This window comes from Gossypium hirsutum, chromosome A02, assembly GCF_007990345.1.
Source record: "Gossypium hirsutum isolate 1008001.06 chromosome A02, Gossypium_hirsutum_v2.1, whole genome shotgun sequence".
In the NCBI taxonomy this organism is placed as follows: Eukaryota; Viridiplantae; Streptophyta; class Magnoliopsida; order Malvales; family Malvaceae; genus Gossypium; species Gossypium hirsutum.
This window is the reverse complement of record NC_053425.1, coordinates 1418276-1429273: the sequence shown is the minus strand read 5'-3', so window position 1 is coordinate 1429273 and position 10998 is coordinate 1418276.

Genomic DNA, 10998 nt, shown 5'->3' with positions numbered 1-10998 from the left:
CTTGATATATTCTAAGACATCATGGAACCATGGTCGTCCATCTAGCTCTTTTTCAATGCTGAAACAATGTGCAGGGACTTCATATATGCTCATTTGAAGAGGCATTATTTCTGTTTCTCTGTTTGCTTTGAACATTGAAGCCAAAGTGGCCAGGGCATCAGCCAATTGGTTTTCTTCTCGTGGGAAGTAATTAAAAGTTATTTCTTCGAATTCTTTAATCAGCTCTGCCACTAGATCACTGTATTTAACCAATTTCGAATCCCTCACTTCCCAATCTCCACGGATTTGGTAAATCACCAATGCTGAGTCTCCATAAACCTCTAAAGTTTTGACGTTTCGTTCAATAGCTGCACAAAGTCCCATGATACAGGCCTCATATTCTGCTATGTTATTGGTACAGAAGAAATTCAGCCTGGCAGTGAATAGATAATGATTCCCGTCTGATGAGACTAGGATTGCTCCAATTCCATGCCGCAAAGCATTCGACGCACCATCAAAACTCATCTTCCATGGCTTCTCTTTTGATGACTCGAATTCCTTTTCTGTGATGCACATTAAGTCTTCACCTGGGAAATTGAATCTCAAGGGCTCATATTCCTCTGTCATTCGAGTCGCTAAGAAATCAGCTATTGCGCTCCCTTTTATCGACTTCTGACTTACATAGGCAATGTCGTATTCCGATAGGAGGATCTGCCATCGTGTCATTCTTCCTGAAAGTGCCGGTGATTCCATCATGTATTCTATTGGGTCTAGCTTTGAAATTAGCCATGTCGTATGATACAACATATATTGCCTGAGTCTCCGAGCTACCCAAATCAGAGCGCAACAGTATTTTTCAACGGACGGATACTTTGCCTCATATTCAGTGAACTTTTTGCTGAGGTAGTAGATCGCCTTTTCTTTCTTTCCTGACTCGTCGTGTTGCCCCAGTACGCAACCTATTGAATTTTCAAACACAGTCAAATACAATATCAATGGTCTTCCAGGAGTTGGCGGTACTAGCACTGGAGGATTAGACAAATATTGTTTTATCTTATCAAAAGCTACCTAGCATTCCTCATTCCATTCTCCCGGGTTATGTTTTCGAAGAAGCCGAAAAATTGGGTCGCATTGGTTGGTAAGTTGAGCGATGAATCGGGCGATGTAGTTTAACCTCCTTAAAAATCCTCTGACTTCCTTTTGTGTGTGCGGAGGTGGAAACTCTTGAATGGCTTTTATTTTATCTGGATCAACCTCGATACCTCTTTCACTGACAATGAAGCCTAGCAATTTGCCCGAGGTATCCCCAAATGTACATTTGGCCGGATTGAGCTTCAGCTGGAACTTTCTCAGTCTGTCGAACAACTTTTTCAGGTTCACTACATTCTATTCTTCTTCTCGGGATTTAGCGATCATATCGTCTACGTAGACCTCTATTTCCTTATGCATCATGTCATGAAATAACATCACCATAGCCCTCTGATATGTTGCCCCCAGCATTCTTTAACCCAAATGGCATCACCTTGTAGCAGAATGTTCCCCACATTGTTACGAAGGTAGTTTTCTCCATATCCTTAGAGGCCATCTTGATCTGATTATACCCCGAGAATCCATCCATGAAAGAAAACAATGAATGCTTTGCTGTGTTATCCACCAACGTATCAATGTGTGGTAAGGGAAAATTATTTTTAGGACTTGCTCGATTCAGGTCACGATAATCCGCGTACATTCATACTTTACCGTCTTTCTTTGGTACCGGGACTATGTTAGCCACCCATTCTGGATATTTGGAAGCTTGTAAGAAACCCACATCGAATTGCTTTTTGACCTCTTCTTTGATCTTCAACAGCATTTCAGGTCTCATCCTTCTTAGCTTTTGCTGAATGGGTTTGTGTCAAAACCATTCTTTTAAAAATGGGGATCGACTTTGTTTGAAAGTGAAAATTAAAATGGGAGTCGCCACCAATCTTTTATTAGGTGTGATCGGATCACCTATGTTTTAATAAATCAATTTTAGTTTACTAAAACAGGGCCTTTGGTCTACGAAACTTGAGAGAATGAGTTCGGGAGTCAGTTACGTGCGAGGAAGGATTAGCACCCTCGACACGCCCAAAAATTGGTACCGAATTGATTAGTTAGTGTCTTAATGTCGAAAATTAAAAATCGGGAAGGGACTTGAAATACGATCTTTTCTATTAATACTTATTTTAAAATTCTTGAATTGGCTTAAATCGATTTGTTTAAAGATTTCCTTATCTCGAGATATTGGAGTATCACATCCCGTAAGTTAGGACACAATACCATGAATTCCCGAGCACAAGGTCGTCTTTTAATTTATATTGTAAATCCGTGTATTTTTTTTGCTTAATAATATATGTATATATTTATGTATATGTGATTGAGTAAACGAGAAAGAAGTAAAAGAAACCGATTTAAAAAAAAAAAGAAAAATCACCTTAAGGTTTCGGCTACTGTTTTGGCGTTTTTGACTCTTTTTCTTTGGACTGCTTTGTTTATTTTTGTGTACTAACACATTGTTTGGCTTTTATTTCAAAGATCTGATATTTTTATTTCTCAAAACAGCCCCCCTCTGTACATTGATCTCATTTCGGCTTTTATAGCCTTTACAAGTTCTTTTTCTATTATTTTTTACTATTGTTGAGTGCTTGCTTCCTTTCTCTGTCTTTGCAGGTGCGGTGGGAGTGTGTGATGGTGCTGGTGGTAGACAACATGGGAGATTGGGGAAAGGCAAGTGGCTGAGTCAGCCGAATTTAGGGACTAGGGTTTCGGTTGGGCTAGCTTAGGGTTAGGGGTAATAGTTGTAAATGGGTCAAGGGATTTGGGTGTAAATGGGCCATTCGGGTTTGGGTAGTTAAAAGGGGTAAATGGGTAATTAGGTTTATCTTATTGGGCTCCGGGTATTGTAATATAAATGGGCTTATGGGGTTTAATGTAAATGGGCCCAAAATTAGCCTCTAACAGCTACCCATCTTTGCTCATTGTCGTATAACGGGAATAGAGCAAAGACACAAAGAAAGGCCAATTTTGCCTAATCTCGTCGAGTCTTAACTTCTTTGGTGCTTCTCTTGTTCATGTAGTCTCTTTTCAGTCTACTCTATCTTGTAGCTTTGGTTCAATCTATTGCATCTTTTGATATATGCCTTGTAGCTTTAAACTATTCCAATGTAACTCCAAGGATATAAAATTTGTAGCTTTGATTTGCTTCACTGCATCTTCAGGAAGGTAAGATCTACAACTTCAATATGTTCTTCTATCGCTTCAATGAGGTAAGGTTTGTAGTCTTTTCTTCTGCGACTTCAGAAAGGCAAGATCTGATGTCCTCGATTAACTCTGCTGCAACTTCAGGGAGACAAGTTCTGGTGTCTTCAATCAGCTCCAATCTTTATTCTTTACTCTGCATGTGATCCTTTCACGATATGAGTTGATTTTTTTTGACAAAAATAAATTGAAAAAGCATACTTTGAAAATACCTCGACATGTGACCTGAGGCTCAGCTCACCTCTCGCAATATGAGTTGATTTTGACAAACAGGAATTGAAATTACCTCAGCGTGTCCTGAGGCTCAACTCAGCTCTCGCAATATGAGTTGATTTTCTTTCTTTCTTTTTTTTTTTAAAGGCAGAAATTGGAAAGCAGAAATTGAAAATACCTCAGCGTGCCCTGACGCTCAACTCACCTCTCGCAATATGAGTTGATTTTTGAAAAACAGAAATTGAAATTACCTCAGCGCATCCTGAAGCTCAACTCCCCTCTCGCAATGAGTTGATTTTTTTGAAAGACAAAAATTTAGAATACCTCAGCATGTCTTGAGGCTCAACTCAGTTCTCGCAATATGAATTGATTTTTTTGAAAACAGAAATTGAAATTACCTCAACGTGTCTTGAGGCTCAACTCATTTCTCGCAATATGAGTTGAATTTTGAAACATAAATTAAGAAACAAAAATTGCCAATACCTCAGCGTGCCCCGAGGCTCAACTCACCTCTCGCATTATGAGTTGATTTTTTTTTTGAAAGATGGAAATTGAAAATACCTCAGCATGTGAACCGAGGCTCAACTCACCTCTCGCAATATGAGTTGATTTTTGAAAACATAAATTCAAAATACCTTAACGTGTCTTGAGGTTCAACTCATTACTCGCAATATGAGTTGAATTTTGAAAACAGAAATTGAAATTACCTCAGCGTATCCTGAGGCTCAACTCACCTCTCGCAATATGAGTCGATTTTTTTTTTGAAAAATAGAAATTGAAAATACCTCAGCATGTCTTGAGGCTCAACTCATTTCTCGCAATCTGAGTTGAATTTTGAAAACAGAAATTGAAATTACCTCAATGTGTCTTGAGGCTCAACTCATTTCTCGCAATATGAGTTGAATTTTGAAAATAGAAATAAAAATTACCTCAACGTGTCTTGAGGCTCAACTCATTTCTCGTAATATGAGTTGAATTTTGAAAATAGAAATAAAAATATCAAAATACCAAAACCTGTTATCTGGTGGAACTCAGGTGTCTTTTTCTTTGATTCAGTACAACTATCATCACATCTTCTCACTTTACTGGAGTATCTGTATATGTCATTCATGACGTTATCATGATATGCACATGTTTGTCTTGAATAATTTTATGCCTACATGATTATGCTATGAGCTTTAGGCATGTTTGTCGTATGTCCTTCTTCGTCATGATTTTTGCGATGACATGTATTCATTACTTCGGCTCTTGACTTTCTCTTTAAGCCCTGTACCTGTCCTCAGGCTTCACGAACAATCTGCGTTTCTCAGTTATCGCTCTCTTGCCCCTGGTTGAACTTTGTCCTTGCTTTGAGGCTCTTGTACTTATCAAGTTCTTATCCAGGTAGTGCTTAACATTTCTTTTGTTTAGAGTATGTCATTTCACTATTTATCATGAAAATAAACGACATAATGAGATGCATGAAAATGGTCAGGTAGAGACAAAAGGATACCTCACATTTATTTATTTCAAACGTGGCAAACAAAGAAAATTAACCAATGATAACAAAAAAATGTCATAAAGAGAAAAGGGATCACATTCAATGGATACAGATGCTCTAGATATTCAACACACGAGCTCTTCCACGTTTCTTATCAAGAATCTTTTCGAGCATGGCTTCTGTAGAGGATTTCGAGCTACTGAAAAATGTTTCAAATACTGTAGTCTCGCTGTTTAACCCACCGTTCAACCGCCTTGCTCTTTAAGCCCGGGTTTGCTTCATTAGAATGCCCTTTCGGGATTTCATCCTAATCTTTTGTGTTAATCAAGATGCCCTTTTCGGGTTTTCACCTTGATCTTTTTTTTTCTTTTTAGGCATAATATTTCTTCACAGCATCTGAGTTCGCTGGATTCGGTAACTCCTTCCCATCCATCTCAATGAGAATCAAAGCTCCACCCAAGAATGCCTTCTTTACGACATATGGTCCTTCCCAATTTGGTGCCCATTTTCCTCTTAAGTCTTTCTGTATTAGGAGAATCTTTCTCAGTACGAGTTCTCCTTCGAGGAATTCTCTTGGCCGTACTTTCTTGTCATGGGCCGCGATCATTCTCTTCTGGTACATCTGTCCGTGACAAATTGCCTTTAAACATTTTTCTTCGATGAGGTTTAACTGGTCATATTGAGCTCGAACCCATTCTGCTTCCTCTAGTTTCGACTCTATTAAGACTCGTAAAGAGGGGATTTCAACTTCGATGGGTAGCACAGCCTCCATTCCATAGACCAGAGAGAAAGGAGTTGCTCCCGTAGATGTCCGTACAGATGTGCGATATGCATACAAAGCAAATGGTAGCTTCTCGTGCCAGTCTTTATATGTCTCGGTTATTTTCCCAATAATCTTCTTAATATTCTTGTTGGCCGCTTCAACAGCTCCATTCATTTTCGGGCGATAGGGCGATGAGTTATGATGTTTTATTTGAAATTGCTCACACACTTCCTTCATCATCTTGTTGTTCAGATTCAAAGCGTTATCTGAAATGATTCTTTCAGGCAAACCATATCGACAAGTGATTTCCTTTTTCAAAAATTTATAAACTGCAGTCTTTGTCACATTGGCAAACGAAGCAGCTTCTATCCATTTTGTGAAGTAATCAATAACCATAAAAATGAACCGGTGTCCATTAGAAGCTTTTGGGGAAATTGGCCCTATAACATCCATGCCCCACATAGAAAAGGGCCATGGAGAAGTCATGACATGAAAGGGCGAAGGGGCTACATGAATCTTATCGCCATAAATTTGACATTTGTGGCATTTTCTTGCAAAACTAATGCAGTCGCTTTCCATCGTCAGCCAGTAGTAACCGAGTCTCATAATCTTCCTGGCCATAGTGAAGCCATTGACATGTGTCCCACAAATTCCCTCGTGGACATCTTCAAGTATTTTTCTAGCTTCAACAGCATCTACGCATCTCAAGAGTACCTGATCTTTTCCTCTTTTGTACAGGATATCCCCATCAAGAACGAATCCAACTGCCATTCTTCTAATTGTCCTTTTGTCGTTCTAATTTGCTTGTTCGGGATACTTTTGATTCTTGATATATTCTAAGACATCATGGAACCATGGTCGTCCATCTGGCTCTTTTTCAATGCTGAAACAATGTGCAGGGACTTCATATATGCTCATTTGAAGAAGCATTATTTCTATTTCTCTGTTTGCTTTGAACATTGAAGCCAAAGTGGCCAAGGCATCAGCCAATTGGTTTTTTTCTCATGGGAGGTAATTAAAAGTTATTTCTTCGAATTCTTTAATCAACTCTGCTACTAGATCATTGTATTTAACCAGTTTCAAATCTCTCACTTCCCAATCTCCACGGATTTGGTAAATCACCAAGGCTGAGTCTCTGTATACCTCTAAAGTTTTGACATTTCGTTCAATAGCTGCACGAAGTCCCATGATACATGCCTCATATTCCGCTATGTTATTGGTACAGAAGAAATTCAGCCTGGCAGTGAGTGGGTAATGGTTCCCTTCTGGCGATACTAAGACTGCTCCAATCCCATGCCACAATGCGTTCGATACACCATCAAAGCTCATCTTCCATGACTTCTTTTTTTGATGACTCGCCCTCTTTTTCTGTAATGCACATCAAATCTTCATCTGGGAAATCAAATCTCAATGGCTCATATTCATCCATTGTTCGGGTTGCTAAGAAGTCAGCTATTGCGCTCCCCTTTATCGACTTCTGACTTACATAGCCAATGTCGTATTCCGATAGGAGGATCTGCCATCGTGCTATTCTTCCTGAGAGTGCCGGTGATTCCATCATGTATTTTATTGGGTTCAGCTTTGAGATTAACCATGTTGTATGATACAACATATATTGCCTGAGTCTCCGAGCTACCCAAACCAGAGCACAACAGTATTTTTCAATGGACGGATACTTTGCCTCATATTCAGTGAACTTTTTGCTGAAGTAGTAGATCGCCTTTTCTTTCTTTTCTGACTCATCGTGTTGCCCTAGAACGCAGCCCATTGAATTTTCAAACACAGTCAAATACAATATCAATGGTCTTCCTAGAGTTGGCGGTACTAGCACTGGAGGACTAGACAAATATTGTTTTATCTTATCAAAGGCCACCTGGCATTCCTCATTCCATTCTCCCGGGTTATGTTTTCGAAGAAGCCGAAAGATTGGGTCGCATTGGTTGGTAAGTTGAGCAATGAATCGGGCGATGTAATTTAACCTTCCTAAAAATCTTCTGACTTCCTTTTGCGTGCGTGGAGGTGGTAACTCTTGAATAGCTTTTATTTTATCTGGATCAACCTCGATACCTCTTTCACTGACAATGAAGCCTAGCAACTTTCCCGAGGTAGCCCCAAACATACATTTGGCTGGATTAAGCTTTAGCTGAAACTTTCTCAGCCTTCCGAACAACTTCTTGAGGTTCACTACATGCTCTTCTTCGGCTCGGGACTTGGCAATCATATCGTCAACGTAGACCTCTATTTCTTTATGCATCATGTCATGGAATAGCGTCACCATAGCCCTCTGATATGTTGCCCCAGCATTCTTTAACCCAAATGGCATTATTTTGTAGCAGAACGTTCCCCACATCGTTATGAAGGCAGTTTTCTCCATATCTTCCGGGGCCATTTTGATCTAATTGTACCCCGAGAATCTGTTCATGAAGGAAAATAACGAATGTTTTGCCGTGTTATCCACCAATGTATCAATGTGCGGTAAGGGAAAATTATCTTTAGGACTTGCTCGATTCAGGTCACGATAATCCATACACATTCGTACTTTGCCGTCTTTCTTTGGTACCGAGACTATGTTAGCCAACCATTCTGGATATTTGGAGGCTTGTAAAAAGGCAGCATCAAATTGCTTCTTAACTTTTTCTCTTATTTTCAACAACATCTCAGGTCTCATCCGTCTTAATTTTTTTTGAATGGGCTTGCATTCTGGTTTTAATGGGAGCTTATGGACTGCTACATCTTCATCCAATCCTGGTATATCCTGATATGACCATGCGAATACATCTTTGTACTCGCGGAGCAAAACAATCAAATTATGCCTGGTGCCCCCTGAAATAGAAGTCCCAATCTTCACTTCTTGCTTCCTTTCTTCAGTTCCCAGATTTATTGTTTCAACAGATTCTTGATGAGGTAAAATCTGTTTATCCTCTTGTTCTACCATTCTTAGCAAGTCAGGAGATGAGACATAGTCTTCAGCATTTTCTTTGGCTTCGAATTCTCCTAAACAAACAACCTTCTCAAAATCGATTTCAGGAATCGTAACGGGTTTATTGATGCTGTTGACATCTGAGCACCTGAAAGTTGAATGGAAATAGAAACTGTAGAGGGGCATCCAAGTATTGGAACCAACAAATGAAATGTTATGGCATGTCATGAGGCAAATGTAAGGATTGGCTTTGAAATGAGAAAATGATTATGAAATTAGTGATAATGTGAAAGATTATGACAAAATGCATCTTCATTGATATTCATTTCAATGATAAAGAGCGAATGGAAGCTCTTACAAAAGAATTCTATTATATCTAAGGACATAATAGAATGTTAACGTTTGAGCATTACTCTGAAGACTTATAAACTACAAGAAGATCCTCGGCAGTCCAATTGTTCAACCTAAAACCCAGGGGACAAGGACGTATCCTTTAGACGTCTTTACTTGCGTTAGCTCCTTTGTCAATGACGTTTATACTGATATTCTAAAAACCCTTTTCGATCATTAACATTGTGCCTTGTGCATTATCCCGCCCCGGGTATATCATTCCCGCAGACATAAATGTTCTTGACAAAAGAGGGAATTCCATAGGCTCCCGTTCTGTTTCTCGGCCTAAGGTTCTCGCTATCCTTCTTTCCTGATCTTTCTTCCACTGCCTTCTTCTTTGACGCATGTCCAGCTGGAAACCTAAACCGTATCGGACCTTGTGGTGTACTGGCCTTAGAGCCCTAACTATTCCCTGCAGATATCTCCCTAAACCTCTTCTCAGTCGAGCTCCCTTTCCTATAGTCAACTTGATACCCATCCTGGTATTTCTCGATAGTTTTGGCTCGGGAATTTTGTTACCCTCAGTGATGAATGTGGCATTTTCAAATTCAAGGGATCGGAAGAAACATTCTACTGCGTCTTTGCTTACTTCAAGGTATGACGCATCAGCAGAGATAGATGTGACAATGTCTTCTTCTCCCTCGACAGTGACCAAACAACCATCCATGATAAATTTCAACTTTTGATGGAGGGATGATGGGACTGCTTCAACAGAATGGATCCAAGGTCTTCCCAATAGACAATTGTATGATGGTGTAATGTCCATGACTTGAAACTCAACATCGTATATGTAGGGACCCACTTCTAGAGGGATCTCAATTTTTCCCATAACTTCTCGTCTTGTTCCATCGAATGCCCTTACTGTAGAATGGCAAGGCCTTAGATAGGACAAATCCATCGAAATCCAGGAAAGTGTGGCCAAAGGCATGACATTGAGTGCCGATCCATTGTCGATGAGCACATTCGGTATTATATAGCCCTTACAACGGGTTGTGATATGCAATGCTTTCACTGAGCCTCTACCATTGGGCGGTATTTCATCATCACTAAAAGAAATAAAATTATCTGCATTCAAGTTGTTCATCCATCTATCCAATTTTTCAACGGATACATTGTTTGCCACATAAGCTTGATTTAACACTTTCAGCAGAGCATTCCGGTGTGGTTCTGAATTCAACAGTAGAGATAATACCGAGATTCGAGCTGGCTGCTTACTCAATTGTTCTACCACGTTGTACTCACTGTGCTTGATAAATTTTAAGAATTCCTGTGCTTCCTCCTCGTCCAAAAGCTTTTTAGCTTCTTGTTCAGGCACAGTTTCATGCTCATCTTCGATCACGTGCATCGGTGCTTTTCCTTTCTGTTTCAAGTCACTGTTCTTCTTCACCTCCTTCGAATTCTATTACGAGTGAAATGACCTACTTCCCCGGCGCTTCCAGTCATGGCTTTGGGTTTTTCATCTTCAGGTGTGACGATATTAACGTTATATTTCCATGATACTGCTTTATTGTCCTTGTAAGGGAAAGGAAACGGTACTTCAATTATCATTTTTGGCTTCACCGGTTCCTTCCTTGCATCGTAATAAATTACAAATGGTCGATCGACGCTATACGAAAAAACTGACGATTGATTGTCAGAGGCACATACTTCTTTCTCATTTGGCCTCTCCTTCATTAATGATCTCAATCTCCTTATTATCTATCCGGTCTTACAGTAACCTTTTAAATTCCTCACATAATTGAATGTCGTGCCCTACAATTCCATGAAAATCACAAAAAACCTGACATTCTTTTCTGAGATTATCGTCGGGGCGACAGAGCAATCTATTCTTAACTAGTGCCTCCCAGATTTTCTGCAGAGGCGTCCTTATTTCTGAAACACATCTTCTGACTTGCCATTCATCTTCTTTCCCCACTGTGCTCACATTCCCTTTAGTATGGTTAGGGAACGGGTTCCCAGTTACATTACTGGCAC